General features: G+C 43.7%; 1 protein-coding gene and 1 non-coding gene across 2 annotated transcripts in view; both read left to right on the forward strand.

The window, feature by feature from the left end:
• The window catches only part of LOC126457242 (cytohesin-1), a 210,360-nt gene that overhangs the window by 43,293 nt on the left and 152,292 nt on the right, over positions 1-14,775 (forward strand). The window lies entirely within an intron of this gene.
• Positions 11,933-12,005, forward strand: Trnat-agu (transfer RNA threonine (anticodon AGU)). The gene has a single exon. It is a non-coding gene; the product is annotated as a tRNA-Thr (tRNA).

Below are 14,775 nucleotides of genomic sequence, written 5' to 3' on the forward strand. Positions count from 1 at the left end.
GGGGGGGGGGGTAGGCATTGAGTTCTTTCGTACTCTGCTCCCAAAACGTATATGTGCCAATGCAGGACCAGATGCCTCTGCCAGCGAACTGCGCATAGTTTACAAGTGGAACAGGAAATAAAGTGACTAGTAGTGGTACCAGGTACCCTCTGCAATGCACCATATGGTGGCTTGAGGAGTATCTATGTAGCTGTAGATGAACGTAGGATAATTCTGCTAATATTTTTATGTCCCCGCTTGTCTACTATAATATGTACTTTAGTTCAGTGACGACCTTGTCATCACGGGCTAGTCTGCTCGGTTTCCCGGGAATAGTTTAGCGGTACATGTGGCTCTGAGAAGCTCGACGCTACCACAGGCAGCGACGGATACACGTGTAGCTGTGCCGGACAGGGTAATTGGCTGTCGCAATGCCTGCAGCACGCCTGGTTAGGACGCCGTGAGTAGCGCAGCGCACACGCCGTCAGTCCAACCGCTTCCCTCTGATGTCTCTGCTCTGTTCTGGCCTCTGTTACTCACAGGGCCAGCAGCGCGGTAGCTATTTACACAGTCTGCCAGCGGGATTTCTGTACTGCGTGACGCCCTGTCAGAAAATAAACATCTGCATCGCGCCTTGGCGGCGCCGGATTTATCGTTGAGATGTATCACCACGGAAGAGCCTTTCGCTCCTGAGGATCTCACCATTCACAGAGCTCCTCATCAGTTCCCGCGTGCATTAGTCTACGTCTACTCCGCGCAGCCTTTTCTTGTTGTGTACTTGTGTTGGTGTGGCTCGCCAAACAGGCAGCGTAAAGGTTCACAAAGATCTGCTCAACCTGTGTTGACACTTCGGCAGCAGAGCTTTACACGTACTCTCTACAAACACTTAGGTATTAATTTTGTCCGTCTGTACTTTGTGTTAACACCGCATAGAACGATTCAAATGTCTGTAAGGACTGCCTCAGCGCTTTTGGCAGTCGATGTATCATGGAAACTCCAGGATAATTCCAGGTCTCTTCTTTTGTTTGCGTGGTCTTCAGTCCGAAGACTGGTACGATGTAGCTCTCCACTCTAGTCTCTGCTGTGCAAGCCACTTCATTTCTGCATAACTACCGAAACTTAAATCCATTGAAACCTTCTGGATGTATTCGAGCCAAGGTCTCTCTCTATAACTTCCATCCGTTACACTCCCCTCCACTACCAAATTAACTCTTCCTTGATGCCTCATTATGCATTCTATCAACTGATTCCTTTTTTTAGTAAAGTTGTGCCACAAAGTTCTTTTCTACACAATTCTATTTCACCTCTCTCTATTACTTATACGACCCACCAAAAAAATACCCAGCATTCTTCTGTAGCACCACATTTCAGAAGTTGCTATGTCCTTGGCATCCGAGCAATTTATCGGCCACGTTTCAGTTCCGTTCGAGGCTACACAACAAACAAATACATTAAGAAAAGATCGATCTTAACATATGTATCTTTTCATAAATTTTTTCTTGCTATTGACAAGGACTCATTGAAGTCCTCTGTACTTCTACCATCTTCAAATATTCTGGCGCCCAAATAGCAAAACTCATGTAGTGATTTGTAATTGAGTGTGTGCGTGTTCCCGCTTCCAAAAATGGCTCTGAGCACTATGGGACTTAACTGCTGAGGTCATCAGTCCCCTAGAACTTAGAACTACTTAAACCTAACTAACCTAAGGACATCACACGCATCCATGCCCGAGACAGGATTCGAACCTGCGACCGTAACGGTCGCACGGTTCCAGACTGTGGCGCCTAGAACCGCTCGGCCCCTCCGGCCGGCATTCCCGCTTCACGCGATGCAGTTTGTGTGTGTGTGTATTTTGTAATAACACAGTGAAATGTATTCGAATATCTTATTTCTTAAACTAGTTGTTTTAATACCATGTGTTCAATAGTATCTCTTAAAAAATATACGACAACATAATGTAATGCATAAACTTTACAAGTGACAGACTTTGCCTGAAGCCGTCCTGCCACGGGACGATGCAGCTACCGTTGACACTGTCGCAGGCGGGACATCCAACCTGACGGTGTGTGTGCCGTCGGCACGCGGGACGAGATGGTTAACACGATTTGCACTCTCAGCGCTCTCGTGCGGCCGTATTTATTTGGCTCGCGTTGCGTAATGCTGTACGGCGATCTGAAATTCGTATTTGTAGAAGTTATTCATTAACTCAACTGCATTTTCATCCCATTTTCGGTTTCAAACTGAATATAGTTAAGGTACAGTGTCTAATGACGGTTAATGCATAATATCCATGTTCTAGATGTTGCATTGACTACCAACACTCTCAGGTTTTATTATAACAAATCGTAGCTAAAACGACTCATTTTCGAGATATCCTCAATGTGCTGATGCTTTGAAAGAGATTACATTCGTACCACGTACTCTATGAGAAACAAAACCCACCAAATACGTGTTTAACGCCATACAATATTGCTTCTCCTAAGTTCTGCTTGTGACGTAAAATGACGTCGCATCTCATTGGCCACGCTCCTCTCCACGACGCAAAAATGTAACAAGCTTGATTCTTTCTTCACGCTCCACAGTGTAATGTAACATGGAATTCCACGCTGTATCGTCACCAGGTTCTCGTCCACGTGCGTTTTCACGTCCCGTGAGAGGAGGGCTTGAACGCCAACGTAACATGCAGAACACATTTCACCGAGCCAGAATGAATCTTAGTTCTTTTCAGTAGTCGGCTGCGAGGAACAGTCTCGGACCTTCAGAAACTGTTTTTTCTTATGGATAACTTCAATTAGTGTATTCATGGCCTACTTGTCGTTGTCAGACATGAACAATTTAGTGCGTAGTAAGAATAACAAGTTCTGCGTCAGTATCATTATTCTTCTTGACTTTTGTCTCCGTGCATTTTTTCCTATTAATGTCGGAAGAACGAACGTCAGTTCCATGTCTCATAAGGCAGCTTTTACTTCGAAGAGGAATATTCAGATCAACAAAATGTTTTGTTTCATAGAATACTACAAATACAGTGAAGTACAGTACATTGTAAGAGAATGCCAGAACGTTGTTACCTTAAAGCGAGGCTAGATTCCTGTCTATTGTGCTTCGTTTCTGTTCGGTTCAGGCTGGCGAGTCACCATGACATAAAAATTTCTTACACCCCGAACAAGCGAAGTCGGATCTTGGCGATAAAGGCAACATTGTGGCATGTTGTGCTTTGGAAGCAAACGATTACAGCTGCCCTTGTATTCCAAGTAAGTTTGTAGTTGCAATATTCGCTTCTCTAGAGAATGAATACAAAATAATAATATTTGACGCTCGGTGTTTATTCTTCTACAGATATTTTCAAAATGTACCGTTGTCCTTCAGTGCAAAAATTTTGCTTCGTTATACTATACTGTTTGCACCTTTTTCTTGCCGCGCGTCGTAGCCGTGTGATAGATTAATGCGCTTCAGTAAAATTTATGCAGCGAAGTGAGTAAGTGATTAGTTGCACTGCTAAACTTTCTAACTTTGTCTAGGTGATGTTTTCTGAAAAAAAAACTGTGCCTGAATGGTGCCCTGTAGTGAATCAAACAGCTTGTTGGACTTCGCTTTGCGTCCCGTTGAACTTGGAACTAGCATTGATAGGAACTGTCTCGACTCTTTAACGACATTTGATTTATAGCTTCTGAAAAGAAATCGTTCCACTGTATTTTGTATCATGCAGAGCCTGATGAGAAAGGGTTAGCGCTTATCAGCATGCAGCGTGTCCATTTACATTTATCTGTATCGTCGTTTACACTCTTGACAACGGCTTTGACTTCGTGTGCCTGGATAACCTACGATGTTTGATAATAAATTCAGCAAATAAGAGGAATTTTCTTACGTTTGCTGCGTAGTTGCCGTTAATATGATTTACAGGGGAGAGGTTTTTTGCACTTTTTTCGTGCTGAACCACTTATAATTTTCTGTTTCATTCAAAAGAACTAAGGGCAATCTCATACCTTAACTGCGGGCATGTGGAAAAGGAGGAGGCTATTGTATAATATTTCTTGGTTTATAGAAAATTAGTGTTCCTAGCAGTTAGTTACCACGACCCCGAAAATTTGATGATGGGATATACTGTATCTGTTATGTGCGTGGCTAATATTACAAACGCTGCGCCATAATAAGGCTTCCACGACTTAGTTCTCCGCAAAACATCCTCAATTTTGCTTAGGAGTATCGTTGACGACACAGAGGGGTATAGATCCTTAAAGATTTAGTTTTTACGCAATTCCAACATTGTGTTGGTATCAAGATCAACAGCTCAATATATTTGTAATTTATTAATTAAGGGCTCCACCAGAATTGTACGTAATATTTTTAATAGTGAATAGTTTGGAACATTTCCGTTCATTCTCAAACCATTACCTACATTAGATGTGCAGTGTTGGTAACAGAATATAAAATATAAAATTTTCAAACATTTTGTGCACAGATTAGTGCAGCATTATTCTGTTTTCATATGCTTTGTCTCTCTTGAGATCATACATAGATACTGCATTGACAAAGGTCTCGCGCGTTGTCATATTATTTTATACATTAATGTTATGTCATCAGGTAAAGGCTTTACTGAAGTATGAATCATTTTGAAAAAGAGCAAAAAGTTATTGTATTTCAATTCGTACTGTTCGTGCGTCAATTTGTCTGCCCACTTTATCTTCCGTTTATGTATTTCCCATTCTTCAAGTATTTGCAAGAGAGATCGGGACTACCTGTAATAAGATATGTCACTTCAGTAGCTCTGCGTGGTGCAGCAATTACGAAAGTATCGTTGCATTTGTGCTTCGTTTTGTAATTGACGTCTAGAATCTTGTTTCATTGCTAGTCCTGTGGTACCTCCTTCTCACAACTTCTGCGCCTTTTTTCCGTGTTTGTGCCATGGCAAGTGACAATTTACGAGACTGATTTTATCCGCAACGTAACGTGTGTAGAGATCACACTGTTATCAGACGCAGCTAGATCATTCATCGAGACGACCATTTTGATGCATCTTTGGCCGTATTTCTAAGTCAAAGCAGGAGGGCACTGAGATGGATGAGGCCCGAAAAAGAAGCTAGAACGCTATTTCAGCGTAATTTTATAGTTTATGAAAGTAAAGATGTAATTGTATTAGAAGTTCCGATACAAAATAAATATAATGACCATTGATAGAAAACGAATGTGCAGGGTTGCAAATGTATGTTATTCTGCAAGGGCTATCAAATTTTTGTTTTGTTTTTAATGCTTCATTCAGGTAAAAGATTTTTTTTTTAAGAAACGGTTTTATATCATTTCTTACGTATTTGGATGTATGTCTCACATGGTGATGTGATCCATGTATTTTAATGCAATCCATCATAAGCGAAGTTTTTCGTAAAGACGTTTTAACCCTTGAACGTGATATTTACCCTAGACGCAGAGAGATGGGGTACACAGATCCCGTCCAGTGGTGGAGAGTGGTGCTGTCAACAAGGATATGCAGCAACCAACATGTCGCTGACATTGCCAGAACCCATATAATAATGTTGACATCATAGAAACAGAAAAAGACAAGGAAGAACAAGCGAAGTTTTTTTCGAAAACTGAAACCCTTTTTATACTGCAGTTGGGAAACACAAATCTCGGAATTTCTGCGTGATGAAGGAGAGACAGTACCTGTAAGCAGGTACGCAAAAGATACTATTTTGTGGGATTAACTTCTGAAAGTGAAAAAATATTTTCCGATTGCAGTAAGGCCATAAAAAGACGACTGCAGCATAAGAGAAGCAGTTGTGCATAAAATGGAAGCGACAACTCGGCTAAACACTCGGACGTACAATATTATCAGTCACGCCCAGAAAATCTGAGAAATCACCCAATACCTGTGTAAACTGTCACTGCACTGGAAAATGAAACTAAATTACTCAAATATGTCGTACTGACTATGAGAAAAAAGTAATTGGTGCAGTGTTTTATTATTTAAATCAACATTCTGGAATGCTATAGTACCTCTTGTTATTGCATACAGAGCACACAGAGCGTTACACGTGACGTAGACACCTCCAATATTTCATAAAAGGTTCAAGATAGCGGAACAAGTTTTGCGGTTTCGAGAGGTATCCAGAGGGGCGGTACCATTTCGTTGACTGAGATACTGAAGAAAGGAGTGATTAAATCGAATTGTTTTAACGATATTCGATACATTTTGGAATACTCGTTACTGATGACAGTGAATCTTTCAGCCAGATATGTCGAGAAGGTGGTAAATATATTGCCTGGAAAAAAAGAAGTAGTGGGAGAGTGAAGCTCCCAAACGGAGAAGAGGAAACGTAATGAAACTTCACCGAATGAGAGGGTGCCTTATATTTTTGAAGTGATTGCAAAATTGAGTCATATTTACAAAGAACTGGGCAGTATAAGTCCACGTGTTGTAAGCGGTCCAAGGTATCCTAGATACCGACACTGGGACGGAGCTGCTTCCACACGTGTTCTGTCGGAGACAGATCAGGGGACCTTGCTGGCACGAGAGCACCACATCTCGCAGAAAGTTCAAAGAGACACGTCGTCCTGTTGAAAAACGGCGCCACGATACTGTCACATGAGAGGTAACACATGAGGACGGTTGTGTCATCAGAGTTGCTTCAGTAACTCTCAGCTGTGACCTGAAATCAGACCCGATACCTCCCCAAACTGTGACGCCAGAAGTAACACCGCTGTGCCTCTCCGAAACATTGGAAGAGTGGGACCAGTCCCCAGGTCGCCACGATTCGTCGCTGAACACAGTGCGACCCGACTCATCATCAGTTTATGCTTCTCGGTCACTGCACTTCTCCAAACACAGCTGTTAGTAAAGTGACGTTAAAGGCAGTCTACGCATGGAACGGTAATTCCCTAGTCCAGATCAGTGGCGTGGGATGGTATAGAATGTTGCAGCGTATCGTTCACTTGTTTTCGGATGACTTGATTAGAAGAGGTTATGTTTTGCTAGGCGCACAGTACCGCGATCCTCCCTTGTGGTGGTAAGATATGGTTCCCGGAAACTTGACGATGAGTATGCCTGTCCTCACCTTCTCATGCAGTCCAGCATCGCGCCACTACTACATCCGAGTGCCCCAAAAATGTGGATATTGCACCATTCGACCAGCGGACGAAATGGAGACCCACAATGAGATCCCTTTCAAACTCTCCCAGTTGCTGATATGCTGTCTCATACGAGTACGCAACATCTCTGTGTCCTTCGCAGTAACCCTCAACATCTGACGTTGTTCACGCCCCTCTCTCCCCTAGGATACCTGTAACAATATTGCTGCATCTGGCGTTTATTCTATCTGTGACAGGTAACTGCAACTAAAAATCATTTACGTACCCGCCGATGATAATGATGATGATGATGTGTGTGTGTGTTTACGAACTTACAAAGAAATGGCTCTGAGCACTATGGGACTTAACATCTATGGTCATCAGTCCCCTAGAACTTAGAACTACTTAAACCTAACCAACCTAAGGACATCACACAACACCCAGTCATCACGAGACAGAGAAAATCCCTGACCCCGCCGGGAATCGAACCCGGGAACCCGGGCGCGGGATACGAACTTACAGTACACTGAATCCTACCATGTATTCGAGTGCTTCACACTTTGTCAGGCAGTGTTTGATGATGAAGGCCGCTGACTCCCCGTTATGCCGTGTCTTCGTGATGACAGAGATGGAACTCCGATGTCGTGATAGTCTGGGCTGTCGCATTAAAAGACATTTCCCGCACTGCTTTTCGAGAAGTATCACAGAAAAGCATAACTTAGCCGCCGACATTGAGGTCGTTGAGCAGGTGTACTAGCTCAGTTAGGCAACGTCGGGGAAGAAAATGCCTTACAGCGTTGCCCAATGAAACATTCGCTGAAGTGATTGAAGGAAAAACCTAAATCATACCTACAGTGCGAGGAATTTAACCTCACGTCTTCAGCATACAAGTCTATTGGCGTGACCATTGCGCTACATCGCGCGAATATCCTCTGTGCAGAAGCTCGCAGTCAGTTTTAACATGCATCCACACTGATCACTTTCGACATACTCCCCGCATTACACTACGTCGCATCCCGTGGATCCCACGGAAAGTGGAACATGGAATGTAGATAGAGTAAGGATAGAGTAGTTCTTCAACCGAGTAAAAGGAGTTGCCCAACGGAAAGTTCATTAATTCAGCCTATAACACCACCACATTATCTACACAACAATTAATGTGCTCTTGTAAGTTGTTGGTCACATGTGCATCTGTGCATCTGACTCCTTTGTGTGCTAATGTCAATGTCTTTGTAGTAGTAGTTTTTGGTTCTCATGATATATTCATGATTTTCTCTAGTTTTTTGACAAGATAAATATTGATAATGACAAAAGATGTTAATCAACATTTATATATTTAAGTATTTGTCAAAAATACCAAGTTTTTTAAAAGGTTTTTACAGAATATTGTGGAATTTGCACTGGGTGTAATACTTACATCACTCTTTCGTATTCAGTAAATACAGTCCCTGTCAGCTGAGTTTCCCCAGAAAATGATATCTTAACTTATTGATGAATGGACACAGAATAAACTATTTTATTCCGTCGTAAATCGCCTACAGCAGTAATCATCTGTGCAGCAAAAATAGCTAAACTAAGGCGCTTCATTAATTCCGGACAGTGGGTTTTCCATTTAAGGTTGTAACTTCCCTATAGTTCCAAAAACTTAACACTTACTACTTCTTGTATTTCATCTTTCGAGAAACCTATTTGTAAAGGATTTGGAGTTCTGGCAGAAGTACTGAACTGTATGTACTAAGTATTAAAGTTCAGTGATAATGCATTATCCTGGAATCACTGTTCGAATATTCATTAGCTGTCTTTTCAACAAGGCAAATAGTACTGCTTTTTATTCCTGTACTTGTACCGTCTGCGAAAATGATACAATTGAGCTTCCACAGGTGGACAGAATCTTTCAGGAAGACAATGCCCCTCGTCGCAGGTCTGGAAATGCCCTGTAGTGATTATGAATCCAACTGAAATGCCCTCCTTGGGACCAGCTTCATAGTTTTGTTCTGTTACTGGGTAATATACCTTGCATCTTCCTACCGTGCAAACATCTTGGCACCACGACGCCTATTATAATCTATCGGTAACTTATCGAGATACTTCCGACTAATGAAACTGCTCTCAATAGAATTTGATTGTTACACTAACGCGATCCGACTGCGTTGAATTCATGTATGCGCAAAAAAAGTGTGTCTGGATTTACCGCGCGACTTTGCCGGTGCGATGGGGGTTACCTCGGGCGCAAGATGCAAAAACTCCAAAACGCCACCGGATGCCCTCATCTGTCGCCGGCACGACACGCATCGTATTTGAATAGCGCGGTAAGGGCAAGGAGTAAGGGCGTCAGCGGACGCGAGACTCGATTCCTCTATTGCCGTAGGACGTGCTGGCCATTCGTATCTGTCAGATGGCTGTCCGCGATTGCGAGCCTTTACACAGTTTCTCGCTTTAATGCGTCTCCAAGGGCGGAATCGGGAAAGGCGAGAGCGGGGCCTGCATCCGTCATCGCGACGTGGGTGACGGCGCCGGCAGGCGTCGCCGCGAAAGCACTAAGCGCCTCGCCGAGGTCGCCCCGCCGGTGCCAGCAAGTGGTCCAGATTGCTCCACTGCGCACTGCCTCGTCCCTGGCCTTGGCAGCACTGCCTGCACTCTAAATCTTCGCTGTACAGGAAGTCGCTCTGTTTTAAGCAAGGCCGCCGTCGTGTCCGGGAGTCTCGTCCTTACCGTTCTAGGAACTGGGACGAATGAGTGATGATGGAGCACAGCACACTGGCAGCCAAGGTGTGGAAAAGTTCATGACGCGGCAGAGGATATCGGATCACGACAGAAGCGCAGGGAGCCCTTGTACTTTGGTCTTCGTCAATTGATCTTTGCTCTGCTGTCACTGTTTGAAGACCAGCGAGACCACCTGTGAAAAGGCTGAATAACCACCACTTACAGTGTGGACTGCTGGGAGGCGCACAAGAAGAGTTTCAGTGAGTTTCTGAAAGATACGGACAGGATGGGAAGCCAGGCCGACTCCAGTGCTGGGCCCAGTTGCACTAGGTCTCTCGCTTGAGGATCAATGGTGCGAACAGCCCGATGGAGGTGATCCCGCAGATTCTCGACTGTGCTTAAATCCGAGGAGTGTGGTGGCCACAGGAGTGCAGTAAACTCATCCTGGTGCACGTCGAACCATGCACTTACATTGTGAGCTGTGTGACCCATTGCATGTTCCTGCTGTTAGATGCCATCGTGTCGAGGAAAAACAAGATGCTGTAGGGCTGGACACGGTCCCCAAGGATAGATGCGTACTTGTGCTGATACGTTGTCCGTTTTGGAATGACGAGATCACTCAGGGAATGCACTCCATCCTGGACTGTTCAGACACTGGTTGCAGGATGTTTACTAACAGACGTTTCAGGCCGTTCACAGCAATGGCCATGTGACCGACGGAGCATAAAACGTGCTTCATCTGGAAAGCACCGAGCGAGGTGGCGCAGTGAGCATTCCGGAGGACGGCAGTTCAATCCCGCGTCCGGCCATCCTTATTTACGTTTTCCGTAGTTTCCCTAAATCTTTTCAGGCAAATGCCGGGATGGTTCCTTTGAAAGGGTACGGCCGACTTCCTTCCCGAATCCGATAAGACTGATGACCTCGCAGTTTGGTCTTCTCCCCCAAAATCAACCCAACGCAACTCATCTGGAAAGCCATCTGCCAGTGGACGTCCAGTTGTAATGGGCCGCGTCGTTGAGGAGACACTGTTTCTTGCCTCTTGTTTCATGTGGGCGGTCAGTTGCTCATCACTTGCACGTCTATTTACCCGTACATATCACCGCCGTCATTCAACCCGTCATCTACCTGTGGTGCACCACAGTGCCCTCGGTGACAGTTTTGAACAGCACCATTTGCCATGTTCGGTATACTTCAACCACGGCGGCATGTGAACAGTTTACAAACTTAGCCGTTTCGGAAGAAATGCTTCCACCCTTGAACCTAAAGCAAATAATCATGCGCATTTGGACGTCAGGGATATCCTCCGTTTCCGCATTACGACAGCGAGTGCACTGTTAAACACGTCCGCCCCCCACCCCCGGCGTGCTTTATATACCCTCCACTGCTAGTGCTGCTACTTGCCGCCTGTGAGTGGTCATTGTCGCTGACGTCGAACATATGCCGTGATCACATTAATGTGATTGGACCGTGTATTTTGTGTGGCTGAAGAGTTTTCTTTCAACAATAATTTAGTTTTAAATTAGTTTTGCAGCACAAGCCATTTATCGTCAGCAGTTTGTATTACACCTTTAACTGGTGCATTACACGGATCAGTATGCTTCTGTCTTGTGTTTGAGACTCGCATACTAGCCCAGCTACTTTGTTGCGAATAGTTTGCCAGATTAGTGGCGCACCTGACAGGAAACGCCTGAATCACTAATAAGGGATGCATACAGCGAACGTGCCACCGATTTTTCGCAACATTCATATTTAGAGGTAATAAACGCTGCTGTAGTAGAAACCGAGATGCAAAGTTCTATGAGCCTGTTTAATACTACATGACAGCGCCAGTCGTCGAGGAGCGGCGTTTGTGCACAGGTTAAAGTGGCATACGAGAGGTTTGTCATAATTCTTTTCCCTAATTTTCCACCAAACAGTCACGCGATTTCTTTTCAATCGCCTCGGAGACTCAATTTTTGGACATGTCCGAAAGAACAGATACCACATGTACAATTAAGGCGAGGATGGCCAATGATCAGTTCAGTACAGATGCACCCCACGCTCGAATTCTTACGTGAATCGGCAAAATGCCGGAAATAACTAGGAAAAAGGACAAGGGGAGCTACATCGGTAGTGTCTGAATGAATTGAGAATTTCGGTGTGATGGGAAGCGTGCTAGGGTGGTCCCTGCAGTTGCGATGAACACTGTGTCCGGATGGCGCAGTGGTCAGCGCATCTGCCTAGTAAGCAGGAGTCCCGGGTTCGAATCCCAGTCCGGCACAAATTTTCAACTTTCCCAATTGATTTAAATCAATGCGTACTGGCAGTGTCATTAATCCGTGTGTGTATTGAATCATAGTCCATGTCTGTTGTTGCGGTCATGTTCGAAAGAACAGACACCGCATACATATATTCCAAAACAGCTGCTCAAATCAGGCATGAAACATAAAACTAAAAACCGCATTAAACACGTTTATGAAAACTGTTAGCAAGACAGTGTTAGGCCAGTGCTGCTGCGTTACATGCTTGTGCGTCTCCCACTGCTGGGTCACTAATTGAGCATGACGGTCCTAGGGGACATTCTGGGAGATGAACTGTAGTTTGATATTAGTGTCTTCCGTCAGTCCTCCGCGCCACATGGTTGCTTTTCTTGGAATAGGATTAGTTTCTGGTTATAATCCAAGGAGTAACTCATTCTTTGCTCATTTACTGGTTTGGGTGTGGTGGTGGTACAATGAACTCGCTTTCTAGATCGAAGCCACTGCCTAGCTGTTGCTGACGTGCATGTGTGATGTGTTATCAGGAATTATGTGCTCTTTATATCCTTACACAAGTACTTCAACAACCAGATGTATCATGTGTGTAATAAGATGCTGTCTGTAAGACCAGCCGCACAGTCCATGACTGCAGCGACTTTGTTTAAGCTTAGGGACTGATGACCTTAGCAGTTAAGCCCCGTAGGATTTCACACACACATACACACACACACACACACACACACACACACACACACACACAGTACGGATAAAAAAAAACACTCGACGTGATACTCATGTTTATTGGTACCATCAGTTTCAAAACTTTATCGGTTACTCTCCTCTAGTGGTGTTGACAACACTTTATGCTTGTAAGATCTGTTTTAAAAATCGCTAAAAATGAGTACCTAGTGATCTTTACTAATCGGTATGAAATAATTATCATTTTGCGCGTATCCGTCTCACCAAACACAGTTGGAAAAAAAAAGGACATCATTGCAGGAAAATCGTATGTGAACGATTAATTTATAAAATGAACAGGAAGGACAGTATTGTCCAAATGCGTGGCAAACTATATGTAGCAGCTACCTTTTCTTTGTACTTCAACATACCAAGAAAGCGAGGGCGTTGCAAACTTAACAGCAGGATGGACAGGATGAAATGTATCATTCACAGACGGTCATACAGAATCAAGTTTAATTTCACTTATATCATTCTATGGTTTGTTTGATTTACACACTGTCATACAGGCCATTGCATGATTTAAGTGCATTTATGTTAATTATTTTGTTCAGAAACGACAATTCGGCATCTAACTGCCGCATTGAGCCGAAATATCATATTGGAAATGAGTGTTTACCACACAAAACAATGTAATGATAGCATGTGGGCTGCTGAAGGTGACAGTGTGTTACCAAAACACGTCATGCCTACCTAGTGTCGGCCGCTATGGTGGAGTGGTTCCAGGCGCTTCAGTCCGGAACCGCGCTGCTGCTACCGTCGCAGGTTCGAATCCTGCCTCGGGCATGGATGTGTGTGATATCCTTAGGTTAGTTAGGTTTAATTAGTTCTAAATCTAGGGGATTGATGACCTCAGATGTTAGTCCCATAGTGCTTAGAGCCATTTGGGCCTACCTAGTATTGGAAACCCAAAAGTGGATGAAGCAAAAGTGTGACGTTCTGCAAATTTCGTGGGACCAACACTTGCCGCAACCATTTCCGATTTAATACAGGTGACTGAAGTGATGTAAGTAATTATTACACATGTGCTGTAGCGAACTATGGACGATAAATACCTTCTGTATTGTAAAATACTGACAAGACATTAACATTGTTTACGTCTCACAGAATGTAAATTTTTACTTTATCTTTGTTTTTAATTTTATTTGATTGGGTTTCAAGCAGAGCCCATGACATCAGACATTTTTATTTCACATAATGATGCAAACGAGACGTTGGTCTTACTTCATAACAAAATATAAAACATAAGCGAGCAAATAAATAATGAACAAATTTAGCCTGAGTGCAACATTATAATAAAAGCAACGAAATTTTAACATAAAATCCAATTGTATATATACAAAAGGAAACGACGCCAAATTTTAAAGTTCACTTTTACAAAGACGGATGAAACTGCAAATACATCTGGCCCTGGACCTATTCAAACATGTAATTTCTACGGCGCAAAGTAATACTTTTTCTTAAACGAGGCGTCGGGTTTCAGCACTGTATTTCAGAAATGTTCCTTAAAGAAAACCGTTTTAAACATATGGGTTCCAACGTTTTCTAGTTTTTTAACGTAATGAATGCTTTCAGTTGAACTGGAAGTGCCGATTCGTCGCGGAGAAATTTTGCAGGTGAAATATTATACACCGCTTGCCGCATCGTAGCTTTTCAAGACAACTTATGTTCCACACTGTGATCTCTCTCGTAACACAAATGCTCTCTCATTCCTTTTCGAGAAATCGTTGGTATTTACAAATCATCCGCAAAGAGTAACTAGGCATTACCGCAGCTGTGTGCTAGCATAGAAAGGCTATTTTGGAGTGAGTGCACGTCTATGGACGCCGCTGCTGTGTAGTGTGACACAGGCGCATTGGAGCGCATGAATGACGAGCCATACTGCCATGACGTCACAACCACGCTAGACTACGCGCGCTCGATGACGCCACTTCGTGGAAACCGAGGCCATGATGGAAAAATTGCTGCCTCCACCCCGCTCTACGGCTTCATGTTTGTGTTCGCTGCCGCTGTATTAATTCTAGCTGCACACGTCAAGCTGCGTTTAAGGACATAC

This window comes from Schistocerca serialis, chromosome 2 (assembly GCF_023864345.2).
Source record: "Schistocerca serialis cubense isolate TAMUIC-IGC-003099 chromosome 2, iqSchSeri2.2, whole genome shotgun sequence".
Lineage (NCBI taxonomy): Eukaryota > Metazoa > Arthropoda > Insecta > Orthoptera > Acrididae > Schistocerca > Schistocerca serialis.